The sequence below is a fragment of the Lipotes vexillifer genome, unplaced genomic scaffold, assembly GCF_000442215.2.
Source record: "Lipotes vexillifer unplaced genomic scaffold, Lipotes_vexillifer_v1.1 scaffold650, whole genome shotgun sequence".
Classification (NCBI taxonomy): Eukaryota; Metazoa; Chordata; class Mammalia; order Artiodactyla; family Lipotidae; genus Lipotes; species Lipotes vexillifer.
The window spans coordinates 124,916-145,594 of record NW_006783775.1 but is presented as its reverse complement, the minus strand read 5'-3'; the positions used below and the strand labels follow the sequence as shown (position 1 = coordinate 145,594).

Genomic DNA, 20,679 nt, shown 5'->3' with positions numbered 1-20,679 from the left:
TCAGCAGGTGTTCTGTAGGAGCTGTTCCACGTGTAGATGTGTTTCTGGTGTGTCTGTGGGGAGGAAGGTGATCTCCGCGGCTTACTCCTCCGCCATCTTGAAGGTCTCTCCCTTCTGTTTATTTTTAATTCAAAGTGCAGAATAAATATCCAAGAGTCCATACAGATACCAATAAATGACTGAAGGAATAAAGCATGCGGAGGAGAAGAGACCATCTCCCCCAGAGAAGAATTCCCCATAATTCCATGTTCCCCGTTCTTCCATTTCAAGGTTAAGGAGCATCGACCCCGCCCATTGAGGGTGGCCTGCACTCAGAAACTTAGGAGAACTTCTGGGTGTCCTTAAATTTGTCAACAAGTTTTTAGACATAAGACCAAAAGCACGATCCATGGGGAAAAATTGATACATAAGAAAGCATCACAATGAAAAACATTTGTTCTCTGAAAGCCCCTGTTAAGGGAATCTAATGGCAAGCCACAGACTGGAAAAATATATTTTCAAATAGCATATCTGGTAAGAACTTGTGCTGTGAATGCAAACCGACACTCATAACTGAACCAAAGAAAGTAAGCAAGCCAATTAAAAGTGGACCGAATTTCTGAACTCACCAAAAAAGATGGGCAGATGGCAAATAAGCACTTGGAAAGGTGCACCATGTTACATGTCATCAGGGATCGCAAGCTGCAACAACTGTGAGGTACCACTGCACGCTGAGAGGCTGGAACGCAGAACATGGACGCACCAGGCTCTGGTGAGGACCTGGGCCGCAGGAGTGCTCACTCATGGCTGGGGGTGTAACGTGGCTAAAGCACCTGCAACACGTGTTAGCACTTCTCCATGGAGATAAACCTGGACTGCCCATGGGGTGGAGCAGTTTGCTCTCAGCTAGGTCCCCAAGTCACTTAAAGACTCAGGTTCACACAACAGCCTCATGGGAAGGCTCGTACCTGCGTTATTCACTCGAGCTTCTCCGTAGTCCCTAAATTTTGCTTACAGCGTGTTTATTGTACGGAACATCCCTCCTATACAGTAAACACATGTTTCTAACCCCATTTTCTCTGGAAGGCTTTAACCCAATCATCCCTGTGTTTCCTCAGTCCCAGCACAGCTGCCCTGTCCCTCAGGTTTCTGAAACACTCAGGATACAGGTTATCACATTGTATGTTTGCATAGTAAGACATGGCTGTGTCCTCAGATCTCAGACTTCTCAGCTCCATGTCGGCTGTGCTGGTGGAAGTGTCCACAGTCAAGGCGACTCTGCCCTGCAACTATAGTGCATAGCCTGTGTCACCATCGTTAGGGGAGATTTGTCCCACCCACTCAAGCCCTTGTTGAGGGGCATGTGGCACCCAGATCATAGCGTAGTTGGTGAAGGCATATCCAGAAACCTTGCAGGAGACCTTCCCTGATACCCCAGGTCCTCAGCTCAGCCCCAGACTGCACCAGCTGGACCTGGGAGTGGACAGCTGTGGACAAGAGACAGAAGTAGATGGAACGTCCCTTCACTGATCCTAGATTCCTCCTCACCCCAGAGACCAGGGAGCCCCTTACCTGTAGCCACCGCGACCAGGAAGAGGACTCTCCAGCTCCAGTCTGTGGTGAGGGCTGTGCTCTTGGGGTTCTTGTGGAGGAAGGGGTGTGGGTGTTGGGTGATGTTCTCAGGGCTCGGAACATCCATATTCAACCTAGGATGCACCAGCTCATTTGCATATTCATGAAGCTGAAAAATTTGTATTTAATACATGGACCATCTTACAAGAAGCAGACTGATTACCCTTAAACCATGCTTAGTGGGAGGCTGAGGGTCCACATCCTCACCCTTGTTTGAGGACATGTATCCCCTGCCATGTTCCTAAACTCTGTGCAGGCAGAGCTCCTCCCACTGAGGGACCAGCCCACAAAGGACAAGGTCCTCATTGTGAACCAGCCTTTGAATGACACAGATGCCTGAACCTGTTCTGGGCTTTCATGTCTGAATATCCTATTTCTGGAATCAGTGTGTCCCCAAACTCTGCAACCACTGGGTAAAACAAACAAACAAACATACACACACACACATACATACGTATCTTGAAGCCCTACTTCTCATTGTCTTATTGAATTAGGTAAGTGTTTTCAATAGGACCCAATATTAAACACGTCAGGAACAGATGATACATTTCCATTTATTTGACCTGTATAATAAAATAGATTTTAAATTCAGCGTATGTCATTATTACTGCTAAGGAAATCTTAGCCCTTGTCTGCCTTAAAACAATCTTTATTGGCTGTAATTATTGCTGTGTAGTCACTGCTTTCGGTTAATTCCTCAAATCATTTAGATGGTCCTGTCTTCCACTTAGTGGTCTACAGAGCTTTGACTGAGGTTCCTACTTCCTGTGTAAGAGAAATTTAAAACATTTTTTGCTCTGTCCCTACTTTTTATTCTGTGGCCGTTTCAAAATAAGACTCCAGCCAGAGATTTGGTTAAATTGCTTAAAAGAAAATATATAACAGAGAAGATCACCCAATCTCTGCTTACAGCCACAACCTGAGTTATAAGCTCAATTACTCCAAATAAATAGTTCTTCTAGGTACCTACTTAGGCCTTAGTATCTAAACAACCAAGCAATTTCCCCAAATAAATAAGAAGAGGAAGGCAGCTCCATACCGTTGTTGCTCTAGGGAGACACTATTAAGGGCCTCGCAAATCATTTTTGTTTTAAGACTGCATCTATTCATCAAGCACTTATTAAGCTTTATAAATATACAGAGAACTCTAGTCCCGAGAGCTTTGTTCTATACTCTCCAAAAATATCTCTTAGGAGGTAACACAAAATTTAAGTCCTCACAATAGTGACTTTATTAAACTAGCTGCTTTATAAAACATTGCAGGGCTTCCCTGGTGGCGCAGTGCTTGAGAGTCTGCCTGCTGATGCAGGGGACACGGGTTCGTGCCCCGGTCCGGGAGGATCCCACATGCCTCGGAGCGGCTGGGCCCGTGAGCCATGGCCGCTGAGCCTGCGCGTCCGGAGCCTGTGCCCCGCAGCGGGAGAGGCCGCAACAGTGAGAGGCCCGCGTACCTATAGGGAGGGTGGGAGGGAGGGAGACGCGAGAGGGAAGAGGTATGGGAATATATGTATATGTATAACTGATTCACTTTGTTATAAAGCAGAAACTAACACACCATGTAAAGTAATTATACCCCAATAAAGATGTTAAACAAAACAAAACAAACAAACAAACAAAATTGCAGATGTCATAATTGTTAACATAACAATTTACCAAACTGTAGTTAACTGGTGCAGTTTGCTGAACACGTTTTACAAAGGAAAGGAAATGCCAAAACCCTATTAAAGCTGATCCACTGCAGCCTCGGAGAACAAAGGAGATTTGTTTCTCAGACACTTAAATCAGGCAAACAGAGCAGATAGGGAGTTTCCCTCCCCCATCTGAAGCACTCCATCAGTAGGACAGTCTGATAAATAGAAACTAGACAGTCTATGCGCCCAAGAGATCCCACGACTTGGTAAAATGCAATAATGGAGAGGCTTAACTTCTTCAGCTTCCAAGTTGGAGGGTTTTGGTCGTTTAAGTTTTAAGTATCAAACTAGTGCTTTTCAGCTGCCGTATCTTCACTCTGCGATAAGCAGTCTTCTCCACAATGTATTTTTAATATCCTCGCGCTCAATTTTAAGACAAAGCAGCTTTAACACTAGGTGCACACCCCATGCCCTTGCAGCACCGCTTTTCTCCACAAGTTATAAAGTAGTTGAAGGAGGTACGCTTAAGGCTGTATCACTGAATGCTGCTGGTAAATACTACACAATTTTTTGTCATGTTGCAACTTTTGTTTCCAATTTAGTGACTGCTGCTATGGAATCAGATAGCAACAACAACATGATTAGGTCTGTGTTTTTAAACTATGATTTAGTAGCAATGGAGGTTCCCGATTTTAACCCCGTGGCAGCAAGTTCCAAGTTCCCTCACTTGCACCTTAGCACCTAAGTGTCAAGGGGTTAATAACCAGCACAAAAGATCCTGCCCTTCTGACTGTAGCATTTGGCCCAACTGAAAGGAAAGGAAGTTGTGCTACATGTTGAAGGGATTGTGGGCAAGAGAAAGAAGACACCAGGAGAAGATAAAATGTCACATGAAGTCCTCATAGTCCTGTACATATCCTCCATCACAACCACCATAATCTGCCAGATCGGCTTTCACGGTAGCCTTTAAATCCCCCTCTGGGCACCACACCTTTCTTCTTTTTGGCTTTGCTTTTCTTGCTTCTGTTTTCCACTGCAAAGTACAGTCAATGAACTGGTAATCTTTTTCAAGTCATCAATTTCCAATGAAATACACACATCTCAAACTAAGGCTTCCAAAAAACTGGCATAATATAGTGATTTTTCATATTGTGTAATTTTATCTTTTAGTAACGTTCCAAACTCCATGAAGGCATCTCTTGAAGATGGGTTCACAGCATCTATTCCATAAACTGTATTATTAACACCAAAAGTTTCTTTCGCTGCTTCGAGGTCTGACTTCCTGTAATTTCTTTAGCCGCAGTTTATCTGCTAATTGCTCTGGTGTTAGCACTCTGGGCTCTTCTAACTTGACGTCCTCGTCCTCGTCCTCGCCTTCCCAGCGGTCCCCGCCGGCGATGCCGCCGCCCCCCACCTTCCGCACCGGGTGTTCCACGGAGAACGTGTCCGCGTCCCAGGAGTGGAGTCCCCCGCCGCCGCCGCCGTCTCAAGCCGGGTGTGAGCCTAATTATTGCTTTAATTGAAAAGAGGAGACTGAGCCTCTGAGAGCAAACCCCTCCCCCGTCCCCTCTGCGCCCGCGCCTGGGCTGCAGCCCTGTGCTGGGTGGTCCTGAGCGCCCCCTGCAGCCCAGCGCATACCCTGCAGGGGAGGATCCTGCCTGGGCTCACAGGGCAGTTACCTTCCGGCGTCTCTAGTCCAGGATTAAATGGCTGTTTTCTGCCTTCAGAATATTCTTTTAGAGACAACATATTATGTTTAATCATGTCTAGAAATAGCCTCAATAAATCCACATACTCGGTAGGGAGACCCCAAACAAGCATTTTATGAAAACACCAGGGAGCCCCTTCCCTGGATCTGTGGATGCACTGATGCAGTTGACACTTATAGTGAGTCCAGACACTCTCAAGGACTTTGGGGGCCTCTCATCTCCTGGAGGCTCCTATGGTCTAATATTATGTCAGAGAATAGCTGAGCATAGAAATCATGGGGCTCAATGCCCACTCCCCCTCTACTATTCCAATGACACACACACACACACACACACACACACACACACACACACACATGCACACACAACCTGATGTTGGCAGCAATGATCCCAAATTTGTCTTTCTTCCCTGAATCTAGCACAGGGCGGTGCCCCTCCCACTGGCACTAAGCCTAGGTGTGTGACTTGATTTGACAAACAGAACAAATGCAAGTAGACAAAGAAAGGTGCACACACATTGGGTTTGCCCGTTTCTGCAGCACCTGGAACCCTGCAGGGGCCCCATAAGAAGGGACCAGGCTTTGCCCCACATTGTCAGAAACCAGTGCAGCCACCCCCTAGACAACTCAAAGCAGTGGCCGCACCTGTGGAGGGGACACCCCTGAGAAGTCGAAGGAGGAGAAGGCAGAGCCCCTGTCACCCGGCTCAGGCGATGCTCCCCTGTGGGGTCACCTGCATGAGGGGGCAGCGCGGGCAGGCGAGCTAGGTCGGCTGTGTGGGTCGTACCCTGGCAGGGCACCTGTGCACCAGGACGGCCGCAGGTGCCTCCATCCTCGGGCTCCATCCTGCCCGTCACCTCCCCTCCTGACCGCCTGCCCCGAGGACCTCAGGACCTGGCACCCGATGGGGAGACAGGCCCACTACTTAGTCAGCCACGTCCACTCCACCAAGTCCCTGCGACAAACCTGCTTCCCTTTCTGGTTCTGAGTCTCTGGTGAAGTCTTCATAGGTATTCCTGAACGTATCAAATACCCAAGAGCAGGACAGAGGTTTTGGCCATGACCATCAGGGCACAAGAGAGAATGGAATCTGAGGTCCAGGAGTGAGGTGCTCTGAGCCTGGTCTCCCAGCTGTAGGTACCGAAGCGCCAGTGCTCTGACGTCCTGGATGTGGTCTTGGTGCATCACTAGTTCCCCTCCCCAGAGAGAGGCTGCACATCGTGGATCTTTCAGTGTTAATCCACTGCCAGGACACTGGGGTGGAGGTCATGTGTGAGGAGGGGGCTTTCTACATGGCTAAGGTTTAATACCTGTGGTTCAGTGGAACTGGGTCTGGGCTGTGACCTCCATAAGGGTCTCCAGTGTTGTGGCTCATCCACTGCCCCTACTCCCTCCCAGGCTGCAGTGTCCCCTGTCTATTCCTTTTTAATCTCTTAACCTGATAGCTGTGCCCCCTCCCTGGGTCTGGAGAGGACAAGAATTCCTACTCACCTCCTAAAAGAAGCTTGTGGCATACTCCTTCCTCTGGAGGGTCTGCCTGATGGAAGTTCTGGGTATGTTTCAATATTTCTCAGTTGTTAGTCTTTGCTTCCCTCTATCAGATGTCATGAAGGGATAAATATGGATCCTTACTGTGAGCACTTGGATGTTTCTGGGTTTAAATCGCACAAATTATGGAGTGTGGACCCCAGAAATTCTCATCCTCACACTGGTCCACCCTGGTCCTACAGACATGCATAATTATTCAACAGTAGGTGCTCCCCCAGCAGCTTCTCTTCCAGGTGGGCAGATCTCACCTGGATTCTGGACGTGCCCACCTCTCTAGTTTTGGGGTGGGGGTTTCCCCTGCAATGTCAGGACTCTGTTAGGTTCAGGGAGATTGTTCGTGTTCAGTTTATTCAGAATGTTCTTGCTTTAAGGATGGAAATGACCATTTCCAAACGCATTACCTGTCGATGCAGAAACCAGAAGTACCAGCAGAGGTCATCTTTGACGTGTTAGTAAAAGGAGGAATCTAATGCCACTAAGTTAAGAGGATCCTGGACAGACATAACTGAACATAGGAAGACGGGGCTGAAGGACACAGCAAGGCAAGACTCTTACATAAAAGTCTCAGATTCCAAACCTCCCCCCAAAAGGCTGGAATTCAAAAAGTGCAACAGGTGAGCAGCTGGTCATGTCCCTGGTGACAAAGTTCTAGTCAGAAGGCAGGATAGAGTGTCTTATGGGGCACCCCTGGTTCCCGAGGAGCTAATTTAGGGGAGGAGTCCTCCCCCTACCCCCAGTCCCTTTCCAGGTCTGCATGTGGCCTTGGGAATGCTGTCACCACCTCCATACGGGATGTGGGTCAACTGGGGGTGAAGCTGACATGTGCGTGTTCCATGTGGAAGATTGTTCAAACCCCCTCTCTGGGTACATGAACTGTTGAATCCCCCAAGCCTGGAAACACTCACATCTGGGCTCTTGTTTCATTAGTTTGTGATTTTCCTCATTGTTTACTCAGTTCAATCGGTCTTCCTACACTATCTGCTGAAATAGCTTCACATAATTATCTAAAGCCATTAAGATAAAAAGTGATTTGAAAATCACTAAGTTCCACTGAGCTCAAAGTCGGCGTTTGTTGCATTAGACAGTCATGAGACATGGCTGACCACCAAGATGGTGCTCACAGTTGTTTCATCTGGAGCTGGGAAAATCCTGTACGTTCCTTAGATGTGTTAGGCTCTCTCACTGATAACCTTGACCTGGTGTCATGTTTTCATGGGCCATACCTCAAAATTAAAACTGAGATTATTAACCAGGAATTAGTATTGCTAGCAAAATCTTTGCTTTAGAAGATATTCCTCTATCTGTTGTAAAATCCACCCAAATGATAGAAGTTACTGCAGTTACTAGAGCTTGTCAGTTGGCGAAGACCAGAGAATAAACACATAGGTTTGGGGAGTAGTGCAAGGTATTGGATCATTTTGAAAACAAAGCAGGGTGTCGTCTCATATCTGCTGGAAACATCATCAGATGAACAACAAGGTAAGGAACTTTTAGACAGGCCTATACCCTAGAGACTTGGCATATAAAGGGGAAGGCAGTGCAAAATTAGATACTATGAAAGCTGTAGATAATCCTATAGCAGATCATTTGCCAAAGAGTGGCCTTAATCTGGTTCTCACTTTTCTAGACTCTGAAAGATAAATCTCTTGGAATTCCCTGGTGGTTCAGTGGTTAGGACCCTGCGCTCTCACTGCCGAGGGCCCGGGTTTGATTCCTGGTTGGGGAGCTAAGATCCCACAAGCCATGCAGTGTGGAAAAAAAAAAAAAAAAAAAAAAAAAAAAAAATTCTGGAGGCATCCAAGAAAGTCATAAGATATACAGTCTTAAATAAGAAATTGATTTTATGTAAAAAATAATAGAAAAATTCGAGTTAGCAACTTTATTCAGATAATCTGCAAGCTCACATTTTGTGACATTGGATATTTTCAAATAAATATAAGTTAAACTTCTCTATTAATCTTCTCTGCATGGTACTGATAGGCATAGAGTAGGATAAATGAACAATTAGTTTAGAAATCTCACGAGGGGATTAAAGGCAGAAAGGGAATTATAGGAGTTTGGGAGACTTCTGTAAGCTCATGACCACTCAAGAAAAGAATCGAGTAACCAAGCAACAATCTACTCTACCTAGAAGGAAGACCAGGTGCATCCAAGTGCCAGGCACACTCTAAGCCACAAATCCTGATAGTTAAAACACAAGACAATAGATGTGTGGTCTGAATCTTGTTACATGAAGGCAGGGAGTTAATAATCTTGAAGAGTAGCATTTCTGCATGTAGCCAGGACAGAAATATAGGTGAGAGGGGACATTATACAGAAACCTGAGATGAATTACCATATTTTAGTATATGTTGCCACCCTTCTGCTAATATGCATATGATTTAAATAGTGTCATGACCTTCCGGGTTAAACCATACAGGGTTAAAGGAGGAATTGGTGATGTAAGACTTGATGTCTACCTAACAATGACAAAGAAGGTTTTCTTCACCCCTCCCACTTTTTCATTGATTATAAAAATGTGGCCCTCGGGCTTCCCTGGTGGCGCAGTGGTTGAGAGTCCGCCTGCCGATGCAGAGGACAAGGGTTCGTGCCCCGGTCCGGGAAGATCCCACATGCCGCGGAGCGGCTGAGCCTGTGAGCCATGGCCGCTGAACCTGTGTGTCTGGAGCCTGTGCTCCCCAATGGGAGAGGCCACAACAGTGAGGGGCCCGCATCCCCCCAAAAAAAAAAAAAAAAAAAAAAAATGTGGCCCTCTTTGTTCTCTGGGCTTGGCTGCCCACTTGTATCTCTCACAAGCATCCTATGCTAATTAACTCAGACTTTGCCTATAGCTTTGCCTCTGGCTGAATTCTTTCTGAGATGGGACAATAGAACCCGATCTCCAGAGAGTCCTGACACCAGGTTAGCTGTTTCAATCAGATGACAGTGGGTTCCAGTCCCCTCTTGAGTCAGGGGTGGTGGGTACATGTCCCATCTGAAGGAGTGTGAATTCAGTACAGACGAAAATTGGTGACTATCTTAAATCAACACATGTGGAAACTAAAAACAAACAAATAAACAAAAAAACCCCCACAAAAATCATAAAAAATACAACTAAGGTGATTTCTCAGTTCTGTGTAAGCAGCCAACAATGAAATCCTGTGAAACTGTACAGAAGGCACACAGAAACAGTCCTCTAGGGTCCTTTGAACACACTGAGATGGATTTAACTCAGCTTCCAGAGTCTGGAATTTGAATATATTTTATTTATTTTAGGTCTAATTTCTGGCTTTCTTGAAGTAATTCCTTGCCAGAAGGCTACAGCCCTTAGAGTTCATAGAACGATTCTTGAATTTGTGTTCCACTTGTGGTGTAGCAACATTCATACCAAGTGACTGAGGTGCTCACCTTACAGGAATCTTTATAAAACAACCCTGTAAGGTGTCACTATGACTCAGCACTCCACAGTCATCACCATCCACAGTCTTCTGGAAAGGTTGAAAAAGTAGCTCCCAAAATTTCCAAAACTTGGCCAAAGGTCCCCCCCCTTAGCACTAGCGACATCATTATCAAGTACCTCAAAGAAAAATCAATTTTCGCCCTGTGAGGTGGTAACTGGAAGGACCATGCATTTAGAGACATGTCCCTGCAATACCATCTCTGCCCTATTGCAGTCGGACACACAAGATAACGGAAAGGATTCATGTATAACATCCACTCCTGGCACCAAGACAAAGGTTGCCTGCTCACTGCATCTAATCAATAGCCTTCTAGGATATTCAACCAGTTAATTTTATCTATTGAAAGAGACATCAGAGAAAAACTGCCCTTGAACCTCACTGAGGGACCATATCAGGTACTTTTAACAACAAACACAGCTGTGAACCTCCTGAGTGTGGACATTTGGGTATTTGTTTCACAGCTGTCTTAGTCCACTTGGCTCCACAAACAAAGTACCGTAGACTGGGTGGGTTACAACCATAGACATTTATTTCTCCTATTTCTGTAGTCTGAGAAGCCCAAGATCAGGGTCTGGAAGACATGATTCCTGGAGAGAAACTGCTGCCTAGATGGCTGACTTTTCCCTGGTACCTCACCTGGTGCGATGGGACAGGGAGCTTTCCCTGTCCTCTTTACAAGGCACTGATCCCATTCAGAAGGTCTCCACCCTCTCGACCTAAGCCCTTCCCCAAGGGCACTTCTCCCAATACCATCATGTTGGGCATTGGGTTTCAGCATGTGTATTTTTTGGGGAAAAAACACTGAACTGATCACAGTAACTAAGGAATCAATTCATAATCCCACACAACTGGAAGGCTCCCCAGGTGAGCCCCTCAAACTGGAGATTCTCATGGATGTTCTGATCTTTGCTAGAAAACTGCTGTTGTAAGACCTTCAGAACCAGCTGACGACCTTAGAGAGCGGACAGTTTCCACCCAAAATGTTTGACTAAGAGCTCAAAATCTCTTATGACTTTATTGTTATTGTTATTATTGCTATTATTATGTACTTACATATATTTATCATTATATTTTTCTAAGGACTCAGATGGTTATATATCCATAATGGCAACTTAGTTTTTTATTTCATTTTTGAAGAGCTGCTAATTGGAATTAGTGATTACACTATTTTTTGTTTAATTTTTATTGGAATATAGTTGATTTACAATGTTATATTAGTTTCAGGTGTACAACCAAGTGAATCAGTTATACATATATATACATACACTCTTTTCTTTCTTTCTTTCTTTTTTTTTTTTTTACTATAGTTGATTTACAATGTTGTGATAGTTTCAGGTGTATAGCAAAGTGAATCAGTTATACATATACATATATCCACTCTTTTTTAAGATTCTTTTCCCATATAGGCCATTACAGACTATTGAGTAGAGTTCCCTGTGCTATACAGCAGGTTCTTATTAATTATCTATTTTATATATAGTAGTGTGTATATGTCCATCCCAATCTCACAATTTATCCCTCCCCCACTTAATCCCTGGTAACCATAAATTTGTTTCTACATCCATGATTCTACTTTGGTTTTGGAAATAAATTCATATGTACCCTGTTGTTTTGTTTTGTTTTTTTAGATTCCACATATAAATGATTTCATGTGATACTTGGCTTTCTCTGTCTGACTTATTTCACTTAGTATGACAATCTCTATGTCCACCCATGTTGCTGCAAATGGCATTATTTTGTTCCTTTATATGGCTGAGCAATATTCCATTGTATATATGTACTGCATCTTCTTTATCCATTCTTCTGTTGATGGACATTTAGGTGGCTTCCATGTCCTGGCTATTGTAAATAGTGCTGCAATGAATATTGGGGAGTATGTATCTTTCTGAGTTATGGTTTTCTCTGAGTATATGCCCAGGACTGGGATTGTTGGGTCATATGGTATTCTATTTTTCATTCTTTAAGGAACCTCCATCCTGTTCTCCTTAGTCACTGTATCAATTTACATTCCCACCAAGAATTGTTTGTAGATTTGCGAAGACGGCCATTCTGACCTTTGTGAGGTGATACCTCATTGTAGATTTGATCTGCATTTCTCTAATAATTAGTGATGTTGAGCATTTTTTTTTCATGTGACTTTTGGTCATTTGTATGTCTTTTTTAGATAAATGTTTACGTAGATCTTCCACCCATTATTTATTTAAGTCGTTTGCATTTTTTGTTTTTGGATATTGAGGTGTACAAGCTGTTTGAATATTTTGGAGATGAATTCCTTGTCGGGTTCTTCATTTGCAAATATTTTCTCAACCCATTCTTTGGGTTGTCTTTTCATTTCTTGCATGGTTTCTTTTGCTGTGCAAAATCTTTTAAGTTTAAAGAGGTCCCATTTGCTTATTTTTGTTTAATTTTCATTACTCTAGGATGTGGATCAAAAAATATCTTGCTGTGATTTATGTCAAAGTGTGTCCTGCCTATGTTTTCCTCTAAGAGTTTGATAGTATCTGGCCTGACATTTAGGTCTTTGATCCATTTTGAGTTTATTACTGTATCTAGTGTTAGGGAGTGTTTCACTTTCATTCTTTTCCCTGTAGCTGTCCGGTATTCCCAACACCACTTATTGAAAAGACTGTCTTTTCTCCACTGTATATTCTTGTCTAATTTGTCATAGATTAGATGTCCATAGGTGCGAGGGTTTATCTCTGGGCTTTCTATCCTGTTCCATTTATCTATAGTTCTGTTTTTGTGCTCAGTACCATACTGTTTTGATGATTGTAGCTTTGTAGTATAGTAGTATAGTCTGAAGTCAGGAAGCTAATTCTTCTGGCTCCATCTTTGTCTCTAAAGATTGCTTTGGCTATTCAGAGTCTTTTGTGTTTCCATACCAATTGTAAAATGTTTTGTTCTAATTTTTGAAAAATGCCCTCAGTAATTTAATAGACATTACATTAAATCTGTAGATTGCTTGGGGTAGTATAGTCATTTTGACAATATTGATTCTTCCAATCCAAGAACATGGTATATCTCTCTGTCTGTTTGTGTCATCTTTGATTCCTTTCATCAGTTTACAGCAATACAATCTTACCTCAAGAAACAAGAGAAATCTCAAGTAAACAACCTAACTTTGCACTTAATGCAATTAAAGAAAAAAGAACAAAGAAAACCAAAGTAAGTAGAAGGAAAAAAATAATAAATATCAGAGCAGAAATATGTGCAATACAGATGAAGAAAACAATAGCATAGATCAGTGAAACTAAAAGTTGGTTCTTTGAGGAGGTAAACAAAATTGATAAACATTTAGCCAGACTCATCAAGAAAAAAAGGGAGAGGACACAAATCAATAAAATTAGAAATGAGACAGGAGAAATCACAACAGACAGCACAGAAACAAAAAGGACTATAAGAGACTACTACAAACAACTATATGCTAATAAACTTGACAACCATGAAGAAATGGACAAATTCTTGGAAAGGTACAATTTTCCAAGACTAACCTGAAAAATTAGAAAATATAAACAGACCTAACACAAGTAATGAAACTGTAATTAAAAATCTTCCAACAAACAAAATTCCAGGACAAGATGGCTGCACAGGCAAACTCTATCAAACATTTTGAGAAGAGCTAACAACTATCCTTCTCAAACTCTTCCAAAATATAGCAGAGGGATGAACACTTCCAAATTGGTTCTGCGAGGCCACCATTACCCTGATACCAAAACCATACAAAAATATCACAAAAAAAGAAAATTACAGACGAATATCACTGATGAACATAGATGCAAAAATCCTCACCAGAATACTAGCAAACAGAATCCATCAGCACATTAAAAGAATCATACACCATGATCAAGTGGGGTTTGTCACAGGAATGCAAGTATTCTTCAATATACGCAAATCTATCAATGTGATGCACCATATTAACAAATTAAGGAATAAAAACCATATGATCATCTCAATCAATGCAGAGAAAGCTTTTGACAAAATTCAACACCCATTTTATTTATTTATTTTTTAAACATATTTATTGGAATATAATTGCTTTACAATGGTGTGTTAGTTTCTGCTTTATAACAAAGTGAATCAGTTATACATATACTTATGTCCCCATACCTCTTCTCTCTTGTATCTCCCTCCCTCCCACCCTCCCTATCTCACCCCTCTAGGTGGTCACAAAGCACCGAGCTGATCTCCCTGTGCTATGCGGCTGCTTCCCACTAGCTATCTATTTTACGTTTGGTAGTGTATATATGTCCATGCCACCCTCTCACTTTGTCCTAGCTTACCCTTCCCCCTCCCCGTATCCTCAAGTCATTCTCTGGTAGGTCTGTGTCTTTATTCCTGTCTTGCCCCTAGGTTCTTCATGACCATTTTTTCTTCTTTAGATTCCACGTATATGTCAACACCGGTTTATGATAAAAACACTCCAGAAAATGGGCAATTTACCTCAACATAATAAAGGCCATATATGACAAACCCACAGCAAACATCATTCTCAATGGTGAAAAACTGAAAGCATTTCCACTAAGATCAGGAAAAAGACAAGAATGACCACTCTCACCACTCTTATTCAACATAGTTTTGGAGGTCCTAGCCATGGCAATCAGAGAAGAAAAAGAAATAAAAAAAAATCCAAATTGGAAAAGAAGTAAAACTGTCACTGTTTTCAGATGACGGGATACTATACATAGAAAATCCTAAAGATGCTACCAGAAAACTACTAGAACTCTCAATGAATTTGGTAAAGTTGCAGGATACTAAATTAATACACAGAAATCTGTTGCATTTCTACCCATTAAAAACAAAGATCAGAAAGGGAAATTAAGGAAACAATTCCGTTTACTATGGCATGAAAAAAAAAAAAAAATAAAACAGCTAGGAATAAACCTACCTAAGGAGGGAAAAGATCCGTACTCTGAAATTTATAGGATGGTGATGAAAGAAATCAAAGATGACACAAACAGATGGAAAGATATACTATGTTCTTTGATTGGAATAATCAGTATTGTCAAATGAGGATACTACCCAACATAATGTACAGATTAAATGCAATCCCAATCAGATTACCACTAACATTTATCAAAGAACTAGAAGAAATTAAAAAAAATTTTCTATGGGACCACAAAAGACCCCAAATAGCCAAAGAAATATTGAGAAAGATAATTGGAGCTGGAGGGATCAGGCTCCCTAGCTTTAGATTATACTACAGAACTACAGTCATCAAAACAGTGTGGTACTGGCACAGCAACAGAAATATAGTTCAATGAAACAGGATAAAAATTCCAGAGATAAACCCACACACATATGGTCAATTAATCAACGACAAAGGAAGCAAGAATATACAATGGAGAAAAGACAGTCTCTTCAATAAGTGGTGATGTGAAAGTGGCAGCTTCATGTAAAAGAAAGAAATTAGAACATTCTCTAACACGATACACAAAAACAAACTCAAAAGGGATTAAATATCTAAATGTGTACTATGAATATATATAAATGGATACTAATTAAGAGTTTTATAGTATCCATTGTATAAATGGATACTATGAAACTCTTAGAGGAAAACATTGGCAGACATCCTTTGACATAACTGCCATATCTTTTTGCATTTGTCTCCTAGAGTAATGGAAATAAAACCAAAAATAAACAATCGGGACCTAATTAAAGTTAAAAGCTTTTGCACAGCAAAGGAAATTGAAAGAAAAAAAAGAAAACCTACTGAATGGAAGAAAATATTTGCAAACAATGCAACAACCAAGCGATTAATCTCCAAAGTATACAAACAGATCATAAGGCTCAATATCAGAAAAACAGACAATACAATCAAAAAATGGGCGGAAGACTTAATAGACATTTCTCCAAAGAAGATATACAGATGGCCAAAATGCAGATGAAATAATGCTCAGCATCGCTAATTATTAGAGAAATGCAAATCAAAACTACGATGAGGCATCACCTCAGACCAGTTAGAATAGCTATCATTAAAACGGCTACAGATAATAAATGCTGCAGGTGGTGTGTAGAAAAGGAACTCTCCTACACTGTTGGTAGGAATGTAAATAGCTACAGCCACAGTGGTGGACAGTATATACGTTCCTTAAAGAAGTAAAAATAGAGCTACCATATGATCCAGCAATCCCACTCCTGTGAATATACACAGAGTAAACTATAATTTGAAAAGATACATGCACCCCAATTTTTATTGCAGCAGTATTTACAATATCCAGGACATGGAAGCAACCTAAATGTCCATTGACAGATGAATGGATAAAGAAGATATGGTGCATACATACAATGGAATATTACTCAGACATAAAAAAAAGAATGAAATAATGCCATTTGCAGCAACGTGGATAGACTTAGAGAATATTATACTAGGTTTAGTAAGTCAGATGGAGAAAGACAAATAACATGTGAAATCACTTATATATGGATTCTAAAAAAATGATATAAATGAACTTATTTATAAAACAGACACAGACTCAGAGCCTTCAAAATAAAATTCATGGTTACCAAAGGGGAAAAGTGAGAGGGAGGGGTAAATTAGGGATTTGAGATTAACATAAACACACTACTATGTATAAAATAGATAATCAACAAGGACCTGCTATATATCACAGGGTACCATTCTCAATATTTTGTAATAAGTTATATGGGACGAGTATCTGAAAAATAATACATATGTGTATATATATATATATATATATATATATATATATATATATGACTGAATCAGTTTGCTGTACACCTGAAACTAACCCATTATAAATCAAATATTCTTCAATAAAAATAAACTAATTAAAACAATAAAATTTAGAAAGTAAAAAATAAGCTTTTCTCTGCAATAACATTCATTACCTCATGGTAGGATAATTATAACAAGTCATGGAAAGAAAATGGTAAAATTATATTTAATTGGTTCCAAATGTTACTGTCTATTCCAAACTTTAACTCCGATTAAAATTAGAAGATAGTTGTAAAAAATGTGGAAAAAGTAAAATAAAAACAATGACAACAATAATAATAATAATGAAGAGAAAACTCAAATAAAATTGGGTTAACAGAAGGGAGGTTCTCATGCCCTTTGACGATCTCAGAAACCAACAAGAGGAAGAAAGTTTACCTCTAATTTTCTGGCAAGAACTCAGCCAAAGAGAAACCATGGACTCAGTTCTCTATAGTCCTTTTGACTCCCCTTTTCCCTTGATAAAAGAGTTATTCTCTCCATTTTTACTGGGGACTTGCATGTGGCTTATAATGTTGTGTGCATTGTACTATGTGTGTCAGCACGGATGGACTCTACCCACTAGATAACTAGGTACTGACAGCACAGCCCAAATGTTACAGTCCAACCCGTGTCCAGATATTTCCAAATGTCCTCTAGGGGAGAAAATGACTCCAGTGTTATATGGACATCAAATTCCAGATATAAACATTACTCATGCTATTCAAGTGAAAGGTTTTGCATCAAACAGGACTGGGGAGATTTTTCACGCTGAAAGAACTTGGAAATCCATCTGAAGCTGGAAGTAGATTTGAAGTTCAACAGAAGAATCACTTATGTCATTAAACAATTAAAAACTGGACAACTAATAAGAGTAGGTAGTGGCCTAAATTTCAAATAAAAGTCTCATGAAGAAATATTACTGACATTAATTTATCCAGAAATCATTCCACATTCTATTATGAATTCTAAAGAATGTTAAAGTGGACACTTATATGTCTTTTTGGGGACGATCATTAAGTCATCCCTGGAGGATGCGTGATGTTTCTTTTCCAATATGATACTTACATTTCCATACATGTCTATCTGTGTCTATATTATAGGTGTACTAGTTGGCTAGTGTGGCCATTACAGAATAACAGACTGGGTGGATTAAACAACAGCAATGGATTCCTCTCAGGCCTGGAGGCAAGAAGTCTAAGGTCACGGTGTCAGCAGGTTTGGGTCCTTCTCAGGCCTTTCTCCTTTGCTTGCAGGTGGACCTCTTCTCACTGAGTCCTCAGATGGTCTTTTCTCTGTGTGTCTGTGTGCATCCCTGGTCTACTTGTCTGTTCATTATTCCTCCTCTGAAGTGTGACAAAGACCCCTGACCACCCCTTAGCCAACAGGCTCCTTGTAATTCTCTTCTCAACTCGTCTTGACCTGTGGGCTTCTGTGTTTATATTTGCATGGCCAGGTTTTGTCAAGAGCCCTGCTAAGTGAGAATAATGAGAATCCCCTACCCTTGAACTCTGATCACCCGCTGTATTTGATCAAATCCTTCAAACCTCCTATCACCCACACGGTATCTGACCACCCTGGTCACCCTTTAGCAAGAGTCCTTTTGAGTCTATGTAAATACAGCTTAGGGTCTCCCTTAGCCTGTCTTTCTTCTCTTAATTTCCCGTCCACTCCACACCACCCTCTTCTTGGCCATAAGCCCCCACTTGAAATGCTGTATTTGGAATAAGACCAAGTTTCCAAAGCTGCATCAAATATGCAGCAGTGAGTTTTGTCTTCGTGTTCTGTTTGAGATTTATATTGGAAACACGAATATCAATCTCACAGCCCACGGCCACATAACTCATGCCTGAATGAAGCTGATCTGTCATGTATATTTTCTCCTAGGTCCACGCACAGCCGTTTGAGTGTAGGGACACTAGACTGCTCTTCAGCACTGTGCATGGGACTACTTTAAACAATTGCCAAAAATCACAGAACTGTGAAAAGCATGGCCCTATGTTGACCCCAGAAATTGCTCATTTACATGACGGGAGTTAAAAGAAGAAAAGAGAGTATCTCCTTGATGGACCTCAGATGAGAATGTGTGTGTGTGTGTGTGTCTGTGTGTGTGTGTGTGTGTGTGTTGGGTGATTCAAAGAACCGGCCACATTGTAAATGTCCATGAATGATCACAAAATGACAGCATTAATTTTGGGGTGCTAATAAAAGCTAGCAAGTAGCTGAATTTGAAAATATGTAATCTGTGAATAACAAGGATCATTGCATGTGCAGAATTGGGGCGCTCTGGCACTAGAGTCTGTAACACTGCATGTTGCAGAACTCAACCTGTTTGTGCAGGTTGACTGAAAGCAGGATGGTGTGTCTCTTCCTTCCACATGTACAAAAACAGGACAAAAATTAATACTGTTTAAAAATCTCATGTGCATTCTCAGGATATTTACCAGTTTCACAAACATCAGTCTCAGACTGAACATTATGGTGAGGCTCAGGGTTGTATTGAGCTCCCTTGTGAAAAACAAAACTAAAGAAATGAAAAACAGCCTTAATTCCTGTATACTATATGTGTGTGTATATGTGTATGTATAGATATATCTATATCTATATATATATAACTATAATAAAAATAAAATTAAACAAATACGTACATGCACACAAAATTTTCTAGACACAACATAATCCAAAACAATGAAATAGTAGGATACAGAACAGGGTCTCTGGTGGAGATCTTGAGCAGGCAGGGGAAAGCACAGGTTCTAACAAGAATCCCCTCCCAGCCCTTATCTGCAGCTGCCCCAGGCCTCAGCCCTGTACTTGGTGGGTCCTGTGCGCCCCCTGGTGTTACGGGCCTCCGTGCAGGGAGGTTTGTGTCTGGGCTTACACTGAGTTCCCCTCACTGTGTCTTTCGCACAGTAATACACGGCTGTGTCCTCAGTTGTCAGGCTGCTTAGCGATAAGTAGACTTGGCTCTTGGAGGTGTCCCTGGTGATGCTGAGCCGGGACTTAAGAGTTGGGTTATAATATGCGCTTCCACCACTATTTATACCCCCAACCCACTCCAGCCCCTTTCCTGGAGGCTGTCGGACCCAGCCTACAGCATAGCTGCTTAATGAGAATCCAGAGACAGCGCAGGTGAGGGAGAGGGTCTGTGAGGGCTTCACCAGGCTGGGTCCCGACTCCTGCAGCTGCACCTGGGACAGGACACCTGTGGACAGAGAGAACCTCGGTGACTCATGGGCTCAGATGCAGCTTCCCCATGTGCTCACGTCTGAATCCCTGAGACACTCACCTCTGGGAGCTGACACCAGGAAGACGAAGAACCACAGTGGATTCATCTTCCTGCAGATGCGATTCAGGAAGCCCAGAAGTTCTCTTCAAGCCTGAGGAGAAACCCGAATTTAAGTGAACAGGTACTTTGTTTTTACCCTGTGGTCTAAGGGGATATTTGCATAAGGGAGGGACCTTTTTATAAAAAGCAGAAAGTAGTGAAGGGAGGTCCCAGTCTCTGGGGCTCCACCTGAGGAGGGTGCTGACTGTGCCCTCAGAGAACTCAGCCCCCACCTGGGGTCCCCTCCATATGCCTGGGGGACTCTGTGTCCAGGAATGAAATGATGCTGAAGGGCTAGTCAGGAAATCAGCTGTGCTCAAGGATTAACGGCAGATTTGGGGAATAGACTTCAATCCCATGGATGTATATATTTCACATAAATACCCATCAAACATTCAGGGTCCTTCAAGATGTCAGACACAGACACTTGTTTTTTCTTTTCTGCATTGCCTCCTGTTTATTTCCTGGATGCGCAAGTATTTGAGAGAAACCATACATGTAATAATCACATTGAATTCAGACAAATTTAGGTAAAATTTAATGTTTATCATCATTCACAACAGAGTTCGTGTTTCCCTTAACTTGGGTGGACATTTCTTCACCTGAAACAGTTTAAATATTATCAAGAGTTGCCCTGGAGGTGGATTTATTCTTAACAACTAAACACACCGTGTATTTTGTGGACAAGGTAGTCACTC

The 20,679-nt window shown here is 41.8% G+C and overlaps 1 pseudogene and 1 gene segment (V, D, J or C); both read right to left on the bottom strand.

Moving 5' to 3' along the window:
- The window catches only part of LOC103073404 (Ig heavy chain V-III region VH26-like), a 95,774-nt gene that overhangs the window by 69,174 nt on the left and 5,921 nt on the right, over positions 1–20,679 (bottom strand).
- On the bottom strand, positions 4,129–19,988 carry LOC103073675 (eukaryotic translation initiation factor 3 subunit J pseudogene; annotated as a pseudogene).